The sequence below is a fragment of the Dendrobates tinctorius genome, unplaced genomic scaffold (genome assembly GCF_039654945.1).
Source record: "Dendrobates tinctorius isolate UK_male_01 unplaced genomic scaffold, ASM3965494v1 ptg000201l, whole genome shotgun sequence".
Lineage (NCBI taxonomy): Eukaryota > Metazoa > Chordata > Amphibia > Anura > Dendrobatidae > Dendrobates > Dendrobates tinctorius.
Genome location: NW_027361868.1, coordinates 7,991,524 through 8,005,758, shown reverse-complemented (window position 1 = coordinate 8,005,758; position 14,235 = coordinate 7,991,524). Strand labels below are relative to the sequence as shown.

At 45.8% G+C, this 14,235-nt stretch overlaps 1 pseudogene; it reads left to right on the top strand.

Annotated features, from left to right (window-relative positions):
- The first annotated feature begins 12,219 nt into the window (after positions 1 to 12,219).
- On the top strand, positions 12,220 to 13,168 carry LOC141056908 (annexin A5 pseudogene; annotated as a pseudogene).
- Positions 13,169 to 14,235: the final 1,067 nt, after the last annotated feature.

Genomic DNA, 14,235 nt, shown 5'->3' with positions numbered 1-14,235 from the left:
ACAGACCCCACACAAATCTTGACATTTTGGGTTAGGTGGTGAATGGTTATGCGATGATTTTCCAAAATGGTAACCTCCACCTACTGGTTCGTTGTGCAGCAGGAACATGCTTTTATTGTGGCAGTCCTGAACATTAATCTGATCCTTCCCCGACAAACTGGGAAACTCCATAGTCTGATGTTTTTTGGAGAAGTTACCCTGGGCAAGAATCACTCCTCTCCATCGCTGACTGTAAGGCCGGCGTCACACTAGAGAGGAATACGGATGAGTGAGAGGTGTTAAAAAACGCATTGCACACGGACCAATGATTCTCTATGGGGTAGCTCCCATCAGCCGTCTATGGGTGCGCAAAAAAAAAACGCATTACACACGGACCAGATGTGTCACTTGCGAGAAATATGCACCCGGTGTCCTTTAGAAAAGCCGGCAATTCAGTGCAAGATATAGTAAATGCCACAAAAATGACTTGTTCCCATTTGTCCTGCTCCACCCCCAAACTCTCCATCTAAATTACCTGGATGTACACCGATGTCTTTGATAAGAAGTCCATATGACTGCCCTATTGACCTACTTCCAGGCGTATCACCTCCATGAGGTCAAATCTGTTAGGCGTCAGGTTTCTGCATCTGCTCTGCAGGAATCCAGAGCCTCACATTCTGCGGTCTCTTGCTGTCTATCTACCGCAGAGGAGATTACTTTGCAGCAGATCGCTCCAGAGACTAAGTCCCTCTGTTCTCCTACTGGGCATGCTCACGAGACAATCTCCCATTGGAGATCGGGAGTCATGTGCCCAGGTCCTGCTCCAGATTTCATTGGTCCATCTCGGAGATCTGGAAGCTTCCGGAAGGTCCCGGCTATAAAAAGCACGCATGACCGTTCGGCCATGCGCTAGTATAGTCTCTAGTTGCTACTGTGTGAATGATGACGGATGGATGAACCTGCGAATGACTCATTAAGATCCCCTCCCTTTGATATTCCGAATGTGTACAGGGACTTAGATTAGAGTCAGCGCCAGCGCGTGGCAAGCCTCAAGCTACTACAGCATCATCCACAGTGCTAGCATCCTACATTGTGCCTGCTTCCTTGCTTTGTCGACTAGCGGCAGTGTCCTACGCTGCGCTGCAGTTGCAACCCTCTTGGGTGACGTTCAACCCGCGTGCGCATTTCCGCCATATTGCTCGTCTGTCACTACTTAGCAGCAGTGTTTACACCTACTGCACGGTGGACCGCGAGGGGCGAACACACTTTAGTATTTATTTTTATTTAGTGCGTTCCGCCGTTCCTAACAGAATCTACCACTGTCACAGGCTGAAACCTGAGCCATGACCGAATATATTAAACAAAATCTTGCAAGGGGATTTATTTGGAAATCTTCCTCCTCGGCTGGAGCAGGATTCCTCTTTGTAAACTGGAACGACGGTTCACTTCAACGCTGTATTGACTATAGTGGCCTCAATCAAATAACGATCAAAAATAAATATCCATTGCCTCTCATCTCCGAGTTCGTGACCATCATAAAGGTTCCAGAATTTTCACGAAACTCGACCTTCAGGATGCGTACAACCTGATCTGAATACACCAAGGAGATAAATCCGAAGACAGCCTTTAATACCCGTGATGGCTACTACAAGTATTGTGTTATGCCGTTAGGACTCTGTAATACCCCTGCAGTCCTTCAAAAACTGGTGACTGACTTATTTTGGGATCTTCTATACACATGTGTAGTAGTGTACTTGGACGATATCTTGGTGTTCTCCCTCTATCTGCTTCCGCACGGCAGAGATGTTCGCCAGGTTCGCAGAGGTTAAGGATGAACTGCCTACCAGCCAAATATGAAAAGTGTGTCTTTGAGCAGACTTCTCTTCCATTTCTTGGATACATTATCTCTGGGACCAGCCTGAAAATGGATCACAAAAAGGTGTCCACCATCCTGAAGTGGCCTCGTCTTGACGGCCTGAAAGTGGTTTCTCGGATTCGCAAATTACTACTGCATGTTCATTTTCCATTTCTCCTCCCGTACTGCTTCTATTTCTACGCTGACCTGCAAGGGGGCCAACCCTAAAGGTACTGTCACACTTAGCGATATCGCTAGGAATATCGCTATAACTTGTGACGTTATAGCGATATTGCTAGCGATATCGCTATGTCTGATACTTACCTACGACCGGCTCCCCCGCTGGTTATCGCTGATCGCGCGACAACGTCCAGGACTGTTTCTCGTCGTCAGCTTCCTGCGGCGCTTCCTGTGGAGAGACGAGCAACACGTGGACGCGGGCGGGAGGACGTCAGGATCGCCTAGTGTGACAGGTAAGTAGCGACCCCCGACCCCTTCGATGTCGCTGGTGAGATCTGCCTGTGTGGCAGCTCACTAGCGACCACTTAGCGATGTACCAGCGATCCTGACCGCGTCATATCACTGGTCGGGATCGCTGGTGCATCGCTAAGTGTGACAGTACCTTAAGATATGGACTCCAGACGCTGAGAGCTCCTTCATATCTTTAAAACAGGCTTGCTCCTCAGCTCCTGTTCTGCATCGTCCGTACAATAATAAGCAGTCCTTTCTGGAAGTGGATGCGTCTTCTTCTCCGGCAGATAAGAACATCAAGGCCGATGCACTCTCCAAATCATTTCTGTCTTCCCACCAGGAGGACAAATCTCAACACTTCACTGAGGCCTCCAAAATAATTATAATCGCTCCGTTGAATATGTCTTGTCTCCCCTCTGGAAAGACTTATGTTGCTGAACCTCATAGGAAGCGGTTCCTTCTCTGGGGTCACTCGTCTAAGTTGGCTGGCCATGCCGGACAGAAGAAAAGGACACTCATGTCCCGACACTATTGGTGGCCCTCCCTGAGCAAGGATATTGTGGATGTCATCTCTGCCTGTCCCTCTTGTGCCCAGAACAAGACTCTGAAACAGCTTCCGACCAGTCGGTTACTGGTCCCTGGCAGCGTATTGCAATGTATTTCATTACTGATCTTCCAGTATCGGCCAGTTGTACCGTCATCTAGGTGGTTGTGGATCGCTTCTCCAAGATGGCTCACTTCACTCCACTGACTGGTGTTCCATGCGCTCCAGTGCTTGCAGAGAAGTTTATTCTACATTTTTCGTCTCTATGGCCTACCGCTCCATATTGTCTTGAATAGAGGTGTCCAGTTTACTTCTCTTTTCTAGAGGCCCACCTGCAAGCTACTGAATAGCACTTTGGATTTTTCATCATCCTACCATCCTTAGTACAATGGCCAGGTAGAGCGGGTCAATCAGATTCTGACTAACTTCCTCCGGAACTTCATCAATGCCCACCATAGTGACTGGACCAAACTCCTTACTTGGGCAGAATTCTCATACAACAACAATGTGAGCACGTCCTCTGCCAAATCTCTGTTCTATGTCGCCCGTGGTCAACATCCCAATATTCCTTTCCCTGTTTCTACCACCTCTAATATTCCCACTTATAAGTCTCTTTTTAAGGGTTTTTCTGAAATCTGGGAGGACACCAAGTCCACCTTTTTGAAGTCTTCTGAAAGGATGAAAAGACACGCAGAGAAGAGATGTCTGTTTCAGCCACTGTTTCGTCCTGGGGACAAGGTCTGGCTGTCATCCAAGTATGTCCATCTTAAGGTACTCTCGTATAAACTGGCCCAACGCTTCATTGGTCTCTTCAAGGTGTTCAAACAGATTAGCCCGGTAGCCTACAATCTCAAACTCCCGGCCTTTTTACAAATCCTCAATTCCTTTCATGTGTCTTTCCTTAAGCTTGTCGTACGCCTTTCTTTTCAAACGATCCTGGTACCACTCCTGCTCCAGTCCCAGGCTGCACTAAAGACGTTTTCGAGGTAGAGAACATTCTGGCCACCAAGAGGTTTGGCGGAAAAACCTTTTTTACTATAGATTGAAAGTGATTTGGTCCTGAGAACAGGTCCTGGGAGCTCAGGGAGAACATCCATGGCTCCCTCCTCCTGGAGAGATTTCTTGTAGGCTTGAAAAAGAGAAGGCATAAAGGGGGGGTACTGTAGCGCTGGCGTCCCTGCATGCTACCCCTTTCCTCCGGCAATGACGCTGACTCACTCACCGCTGTGGCCCCACACTTCCTCCTCCTTCTCCTGCTGCTGCCTGGAGTTTCACAGATCCCTGGGCACTGTGCTTAGGGTGCACGCGGTCCTACCCTCTTAAAGGGACAGCACACACTGTCCTAAAGTGTACCCAACCAATGGCTGGGGGCACTTATTATTTAAGGCACCTCCACCTAATGAAAAGTGCCTGTGCAATGTTATTAGCCTGTCTCTATAACACGCTTGCTAGTTCTCAGGTCCCAGTGCTCATATCCCAGTATACCTGCTTGTCTATTAGGCATGCCAGCTTGCCTGTCTACCAGCCGTACCAACCTGCCTGTATATCAGCCGTGCCCACCTGTACCTGTCTGCCAAGATACCCATTTTGCCTGCCAGTACCTGCTTGGCTGTGTGTCTGTCGTGCCAGTCACTATACCAGCCATGTCAGCCCATACAGGCCAAGTTTTAGGTCTACCATTCGTGGCTGTTCATACCTTTTGTCCCATGGAGATCAACGGCCATGCACCCGAGGACAGTCCTGGAGTAGCACTTGGTTCCGCTTTCCTCGTCTCCCCTCGGATAGCGGTATCATCAGCCGCTCTCACCTGATCTCAGCACAGTAGTTCTACCACCCAGTCTGTTACATGAGCCTCTTTGGAACTGCTCAGGGGAAGGACTACTTTCTCCCCTGAACAGAGAAGGGGCCAGTATCTTTCCGAGTATCAAGACCAGTGATTTTCTCGTTGGCTTTGATGTGGGGGTGTGTTGGAGTCAGACGCTATTGATTTATTAGGAGGTGCACATCTCTTAATGAGTCAAGAGCATTTGATGAGTTTTGCGCACCTCCATGTACCACACCAGAAATTTTAAGGGTCCGGAGTAGAATTTCTGGAGTAAGGAACGCTACAGCTCATCCTGAATTAGCTCCTGCCACAGCCCTGTCCCATCCCAGCTCCGACCCTTTTGGAAGAGATGTGAGAAATTGGAGTGAAAATGGCCAGATGGTATGCACATTTCTACCTGCACTCTATGTTAAGGTCTTTCCCTTTGACTCAAAATTTCAAATATGAAAACTTGGATAGACACTGTCTGACCTGTTAAAAGATTGGGTACTTCAAGTGATATTGCTTATCATGTTAATATATGTACAGCAACGCCGGACTGGTAACTCATGTAAATAATGTTACTTGATCTTTCTAGTCGCATGTATTGTTTCACCCTTTTGTTAAAACAATAAAAAGATGTTTAAAACAAAAAAACAAACAAAACAAAATGGCCAGGGTCACGAAATGTTTGCTCAACTCCAAGTTTGCTACTTTTCAAAGCAATTTATCCCAGAATTCTAGCGAAATTGCTTTGATGAATCAGGGCCATACTGTTTAGTCAATTTTATTGGTTTTCTTCATGAGTTTGAGGAGGGATAGTAATAATTCAGTGTTTTTGTGTATCATCTCTGGTGTTAGATATTGGCTTTGACTGAACATCAACTACCTTTTCCACCAGGAATCCTTGGTATAATGGGGCCTTTACACATAGCGATATCGCTAGCAATATCGCTAAAGCGTCACCAATTTTGTGACGCAGCAGCGATATTGCTAGCGATATCGCTATGTGTGATGCTTACCTCCGACCGGATCCCCCGCTGTCTGTCGCTGATCGTGCGAGATCGTGCAGCTCCAATTCTCGTCGGGCGCTTCCTGCTGGCGCCGACAAGCGACGCGTGGACGTGGGCGGGAGGATGCCAGGATCGCTGCGTCTGAAAGGTAAGTAACGATCGCTGCTGCGTCGCTACATTGCTGTGAGATCTGCCTGTGTGGCAGCTCACTAGCGACCATTTAGCGATGCATCAGCGATCTTGACCGGGTCGTATCGTTGTCGGGATCGCTGGTGCATCGCTAAATGTAAAGGGGCCTTTAGACTTTACCATGGTGGTGGGCTAGGGTAGTGAAGACGTTTAAGACACCATGCCTGGTGGTCTAGGGTAGTGAAGAAGTTAATGGTACCATTTCTGATTGTTTAGGGTAGTGAAGAAGTTAATGACACCATCCCTGGTGGTCTAGGGTAATGAAGAATTTAATGGCACCATCCCTGGTGGTGTAGGGTAATGAAGACGTTAATGGCACCATCCCTGGTGGTCTAGGGTAATGAAGAAGTTAATGGCACCATCCCTGCTGGTCTAGGGTAATGAAGAAGTTAGTGGCACCATCCCTGGTGGTCTAGGGTAATGAAGAAGTTAATGACACCATCCCTGGTGGTCTGGGGTAATGAAGAAGTTAATGGCACCGTCCCTAGTGGTCTAGGGTAATGAAGAAGTTAATGGCACCATTCCTGGTGGTCTAGGGTAATGAAGACGTTAATGGCACCATCCCTGGTGGTCTAGGGTAATGAAGACGTTAATGGCACCATCCCTGGTGGTCTAGGGTAATGAAGAAGTTAAGGGCACCATCCCTGGTGGTCTAGGGTAATGAAGAAGTTAATGGCACCATCCCTGGTGGTCTAGGGTAATGAAGAAGTTAATGGCACCATCCCTGGTGGTCTAGGGTAATGAAGAAGTTAATGGCACCATCACTGGTGGTCTAGGGTAATGAAGAAGTTAATGGCACCATCCCTGGTGGTCTAGGGTAATGAAGACGTTAATGGCACCATCCCTGGTGGTCTAGGGTAATGAAGACGTTAATGGCACCATCCCTGGTGGTCTAGGGTAATGAAGAAGTTAATGGCACCATCCCTGGTGGTCTAGGGTAATGAAGTTAATGGCACCATCCCTGGTGGTCTAGGGTAATGAAGAATTAATGACACCATCCCTGGTGGTCTAGGGTAATGAAGAAGTTAATGGCACCATCCCTGGTGGTCTAGGGTAATGAAGTTAATGGCACCATCCCTGGTGGTCTAGGGTAATGAAGAACTTAATGGCACTATCCCTGGTAGCCTAGACTAATGAAAGGGCTGATACCACCAAAACTGGTAGCAGGTGTCAGAGAAGAGGTACTTTCTTGCATTCTGTACAGATGGTTGATTGGCCCTGAGAGTCATTTTATATGTTGGGTCCAATGAACGCCAGTCTGACATCGCTTATGTAGTATCCCAAAAAATGACATATGGTTTACAGTCCTGTCCAACCACAGGAGAAAATGGCATGAACTGATAATTATTCTGGTGAAAATGGGAAGAATATTCATTTTTTGCATATTCTCACATTTTTTGGAGAGTCATTGATGAAGCTGATCGACCCTTCACACCATCACAATAATGCGGGACTCATGAAACTAACAACTCCACTTGTAAATGTCATAAATTCCTTATCTCAGCCTCCACCATGTATACTGCTCGTGGAGTGTGTCCCCTGGTGCTCTCTTTTTAAAGCCACTGAGACCCTCTTTTGTCCTCGGAGGAGACTCCACTTCCTCTTGTATAAGAGCATTGCTGCAATCTGAAGGCCACATATTGTGTGTAATCATAATGTAGGAAACATGATCTGTGTGTATCATCTTCAAGGTTTATTGTATATCTTCAGAGTGTCCTCTAAGCGTTTTACCGTCATTAGCTGCCATTACTGGACGCCTTGTAAAAGATAACATGTTGTCACTATTTGCCGTCTGCTAATGACAGGATGCCGTACTTGGAGAAAGGTACCTGATAGGGGTCTTTTAAAAAGGAAGTATCATTTTATCAATATCTGTATTTTGAAAGTATCAGATATCGAGACCACGTCAAAGGAGACCTTGATAACTGAGGGTTTTGTTTATTACTAGGACGGGACATTCGTGTATATTTTGATGCATCCTCATCCTCCAAAGTGCAAAGGATGTCACAATCACTTTTCATTATTAGTCCTTTTTCCATGTCTGTTTTTTGTATCTTAAGTTAAATGGCTTAACAGTTTACCATTGTAGGTAAGAAGATTGAAATTTGACAGCAGCGGGATACGAGTGTGTTGATCTTGTTGGATAAAGTGACCTATACAATCATTTGATGACATTAGAGATGGTATTACTTTGTAAGATAGTAATTTACAGTGAGTATATATTTATAAGATAGACATTGGGATGATAACAGCAGCAGGATGGGATGGATTGAATACAATAGCAGAAGAGGAGTATGCTTATCTTCTGGGATGCAGTGATCTATGCTTATCTGTTACAAGGGTATCACCTCCCCCTAGAAGTTACGGAGTAAAGGCCCTTTTACATTTAGCGATGCACCAGCGATCCAACCAGCGATCCGACCCGGTCAGGATCGCTGGTGCATCGCTAAATGATCGCTAGTGAGCTTTCATACAGAAAGATCTCACAGCGATGCAGCAGCGACGCAGCGCACGATACTCACCTTTCACACACAGCGATCCTGCGTCCTCCCGCCCGCCTCCACGCGTCGCTGGACGTCACAGCAGGAAGCCCAGCAGGAAGCAGACGACGAGAAATGGAGCCGGACATTCTCGCGCGATCAGCGATGAGCAGCGGGGGAGCCGGTCGCTGGTAAGTATCACACATAGCGATATCGCTAGCAATATCGCTATAACGTCACAAAACCAGTGACGTTTTAGCGATATTGCTAGCGATATTGCTTAGTGTAAAACCCCCTTTAGATAGTCACGTCAGGTAAAGCATCGCATGTCTTCTTTAGAGATGGTGTAGTTTGTGTCCCATATTAAATGACCCTTTCTATGCTGGTAAGAAACATGCAGCTCCATTTCAGCTTCTCCTGATCTGGTCATTGCCTCTTCCTAGGCAGGGAAGTGCTGGTAAGCAGGGTGTGGCAGCACTACTTCTGCACACTGGGCTGTGTCTGTGTCCGCCTCTGCCTCTCCTTTCTGCAGCTCCGGTCTTCAGGAGCTTCTCCTTGCTTGTTTCTTGCCATAAGCCACGAACCAGAAGCACGTCAGAAGCAAAATGGCGAAGTCCACAAGAGGAATCATAAAGGATTTCAGCGGTTTCAAAGCCAATGATGATGCAGAGGCTCTCTGCAAAGCTATGAAGGGATTGGGTACTGATGAAGACTAGAGTTGAGCGATACCGTCCGATACTTCAAAGTATCGGATCGGAATGGATCGGCCGATCTTAAAAAAAAGTATCGGTATCGCCGATTCCGATACCGGAAGTCCCACTCAAGTCTATGGGACTTCCGGTATCGGAATAAGAAAAACCCTGTTTTTGCCTTGTACAGCCTCTCTGGGGTCTGTACGGGCCTTTCGGGGGGCTGTGCCGGCCTGCCAGGGGGTCTGTGCAGGCTCCGGTGGTCTGTGCCGGCCTGCCGGGGGGCTGTGCCGGCCTGCCGGTGGTCTGTGCAGGCTCCGGTGGGCTGTTCCGGCCTGCCGGGGGGCTGTGCCGGCCTGCCGGGGGGCTGTGCTGGCCTGCCGGTGGTCTGTGCAGGCTCCGGTGGGCTGTGCCGGCCTGCCGGGGGGCTGTGCCGGCCTGCCGGGGGGCTGTGCAGGCTCCGGGGGGCTGTGCCGGCCTGCCGGGGGGCTGTGCCGGCCTGCCGGGGGGCTGTGCAGGCTCCGGGGGGCTGTGCAGGCATCGTCCGATGGGACTACAAGTCCCATCGGGCGATGCCTGCTACCATGACAGTGATTGACACATTAGCCAATGATGGGACAGTAGTAGTCCCATCATCCGGCTAATGTGTTGAATGTAAAAAAAAATAAAAAAAAATTACATGCTACATACATGCTACATACATACAACATGCATACTACATGTAACATACAAACTACATATATACTACATGCAACATGCACACTACATACATGCTACATTCATACTACATACATGCTACATTCATACTACATATATACTACATGCAACATACATACAACATATATACTACATGCATACTACATACATGCTACATACTACATGCATGCTACATACATACTACATGCATGCTACATACATACTACATACATACTACATGCATGCTACATACATACTACATGCATGCTACATACATACTACATACATACTACATGCATGCTACATACATACTACATGCATGCTACATACATACTACATGCATGCTACATACATACTACATGCATGCTACATACATACTACATGCTACATACATATATACTACATGCATGCTACATACATACTACATGCTACATACATACTACATACATACTACATGCATGCTACATACATACTACATGCTACATACATACTACATACATACTACATGCATGCTACATACATACTACATGCATGCTACATACATACTACATGCATGCTACATACATACTACATGCATGCTACATACATACTACATGCATGCTACATACATACTACATGCATGCTACATACATACTACATGCTACATACATACTACATATATACTACATGCATGCTACATACATACTACATACATACTACATGCATGCTACATACATACTACATGCTACATATATACTACATACATACTACATGCATGCTACATACATACTACATGCATGCTACATACATACTACATGCTACATACATACTACATACATACTACACGCATGCTATATACAATACATTCATACAATACATACATAGACATACAGTACATATAACATAGAGTAACATACTTACCAATACTTGTCACATTGTTCCCCGAAGCCATTGTCTTTTACGGAATAAATATTAACATAACAAACCACAAAAATACTCACCCATGATCCGAAGCAGTCCACGAGTGTGTCCCACGACGATCTTGGGTAGAGAACTGCAGCATCAGCTGATGCTGCCGTTCTCTACGGGCTGCAGGAATCCAATGACGGAAGGTAGGTATCCTTCCGCACTGTATTCCTCCGCCACTTAAAAAAAAAATGGGTGAGTAATTTTGTGGTTTGTTATGTTAATATTTATTCCGTAAAAGACAATGGCTTCGGGGAACAATGTGACAAGTATTGGTAAGTATGTTACTCTATGTTATATGTACTGTATGTCTATGTATGTATTGTATGTAGCATGCATGTAGTATGTATGTAGTATATATGTGGTATGTATGTAGTATGTATGTAGCATGCATGTAGTATGTATGTAGTATATATGTGGTATGTATGTAGCATGTAGTATGTATGTAGCATGCATGTAGTATGTAGCATGCATGTAGTATGTATGTAGTATGTATGTAGTATGTATGTAGCATGCAGTATGTATGTAGCATGCATGTAGTATATATGTAGTATGTATGTAGCATGCATGTAGTATGTATGTAGTATATATGCAGTATGTATGTAGCATGCAGTATGTATGTAGCATGCATGTAGTATATATGTAGTATGTATGTAGCATGTAGTATGTATGTAGCATGCATGTAGTATGTATGTAGTATGTATGTGGTATGTATGTAGCATATAGTATGTATGTAGCATGCATGTAGTATATATGTGTTATGTATGTAGCATGCATGTAGTATGTATGTAGCATGCATGTAGTATGTATGTAGTATGTATGTAGTATGTATGTGGTATGTATGTAGCATGTAGCATGCATGTAGTATGTATGTAGTATATATGTGGTATGTATGTAGCATGTAGTATGTATGTAGCATGCATGTAGTATATATGTAGTATGTATGTAGCATGTAGTATGTATGTAGCATGCATGTAGTATATATGTAGTATGTATGTATGTAGCATGCATGTAGTATGTATGTAGTATGTATGTAGTATATATATATATTTTTTTTTTTAACATTTAACACATTAGCCGGATGATGGGACTACTACTGTCCCATCATTGGCTAATGTGTCAATCACTGTCATGGTAGCAGGCATCGCCAGATGGGACTTGTAGTCCCATCGGACGATGCTTGCACAGACCCCCGGACATCAGCACAGCCCCCCGGCAGGCCGGCACAGCCCCCCGGCAGGCCGGTACAGACCCCCACAGGGTGCACAGACCACCGGCAGGCCGGCACAGCCCCCCGGCAGGCCGGTACAGACCCCGGGCAGTCCACACAGCCCCCCGGCAGGCCGGCACAGCCCCCCGGCAGGCCGGCAGAGACCCCCGGAAGGCCCGAAATGACGGCGCATCATGATGCGCACACACCGCGCATCATGATGACGTCATTTCGGCTGTCAATCAACTTTGAACTTCCGATTCCGATGCCGACTTCCGATATTGAAAAAATATCGGTAGTCGGTATCGGAATTCCGATACAGCAAGTATCGGCCGATACCCGATACTTGCGGTATCGGAATGCTCAACACTAATGAAGACGCAATTATGAAAATCCTCACCTCAAGAAGCAATGATCAGCGTCAACTAATTGGTGTTGCTTTTAAGACTTTATTTGGCAGGGATCTTGTTGACGACCTAAAATCCGAACTTACTGGGAAGCTTGAGAAGGTGATAATTGCACTAATGACTCCGTCCAATCTGTATGATGCATATGAACGTGAACTGGAGGACAGTATCACGGGAGATACATCTGGTTACTTTCAGAGAATGTTGGTTGTCCTTGTCCAGGCAAACAGGGACCCTGACTCCAAGGTGAATGATGCTCTCATTGAGAAGGACGCTCAGGATTTATTTCAAGCTGGTGAACTTAAAAGGGGTACAGATGAAGAAAAGTTCATCACCATACTGGGAACACGCAGCGTTGCCCACCTTAGGAAAACATTTGATAAGTACATGACCATCTCTGGGTACCAGATTGAAGAGAGCATTTGCCGGGAGACATGTGGTAACCTAGAAAGCCTTCTTCCTGCCATAGTGAAGAGTGTCCTAAGTGTCCCTACGTATCTTGCAGAAACTCTGCATAATGCAGTAAAGGGAGCTGGCACTGATGATTCCACTCCGGTTAGAGTTATGGTTTCCAGGAGTGAAATAGATTTGCTTGACACCAGGAAGGAGTACCGAAAGAACTTTGGGAAATCTCTGCACCAGGCAATTAGGGGTGACACATCTGGAGACTACAGGAACACTCTCCTCCTTGTGTGTGGTGGGGACGATGAGTAATATTACTGTTCCCAAGAAGGCAACCATGTGTAAAGCCTGTATATTACACGAGAACACTTACTATATCTAATCGCTAAGGTCATTGTTGCCCACCATATTGTCCCATAGTCTCTGGGTTAGACTAGTGCTGCATGTTCGCTTTCACCCAGACCCCTTCTTTTATCCTGAACTAGGCTTATTATAAATTCCTTTCATGATATAAGTGTTTCAGTAGATCAGTTGGGGGGGTCTGGGTCATGGTGGGATGGAGAGTAAAATATATGTTGAAATGTGATCCTGGCCTTCCTTGTAGTTTGGGGCAATATTTTAGGTGCTATAAAAACTGGCCAGACGTTATTCCTGCCAGTGAAAGATTCATCTTCCTGTGCTGTGTGCTAAAGCTAAGTGGTTGGAGTGGAGTTGTTGTAGTAGTGATCTGTGGTTTGTCATAGTATATGTGTGTTTATCTCCTGGTCCCTATTTCCCTTTAGATTACTTCTCCCTGTCCCTGGATTCTTCTCCCTGTTGTTGGTTAGTGCTTTTGTATGATAGAGGTTTTCTGTTATCCCTGTTTAGTTTGTGGGTTTTGTTTAGCTTGCATTTCTGTCCCATGCCTCATAGTGTGGGGAAGGGGACAGGTCAGGGTTTAACAGGAGCATAGTAAGGTCGGAGACTTGGGCCTCTCTCTACCTTCAAGAGTACCCCTGGGGCAGGGATAGTTAGGGTTCCAGTTCCAGGGACAGTTTCAGCCATCCTTCTTCCTTACCAAAGACTGTCATAATGTGACATTATCTCGTGCAATGTAGTGACCTGTCTATTAATGTTTGTTTGTTAAGATTGGATCTGACAAAAGGGTTTATTTTCACTATCATATTGATGATCAATTCTTAGGACAGGTTATCAATATCAGATTGGTGGGAGTCCGACACCTATCACCCCCACAATTCAGCTATTACCAGCTGGATATAAACAGTGTACTGCTATATTACATATCAGCCCCTATCAATGTCAAAGTAGTGGGAAACCGCTTAATACATTTGGGATAGAGTAATGAAGTGGACAGTGACAGAATACTCTGAAGTTAATTTTATCAGTGGATATACCACAGAAAAGGAGAATGTTGAGCTTAACTTGTGGAAGGCAGTGACTTGTCCAATCTTGGGATCATGTCAAGGAGGACAGGGCTTTTTGTAGCAGAATCAATATCAAGAAATGGGCAGAGACAGAATACAGTAACCAATTAAACCAGAATTATAATGC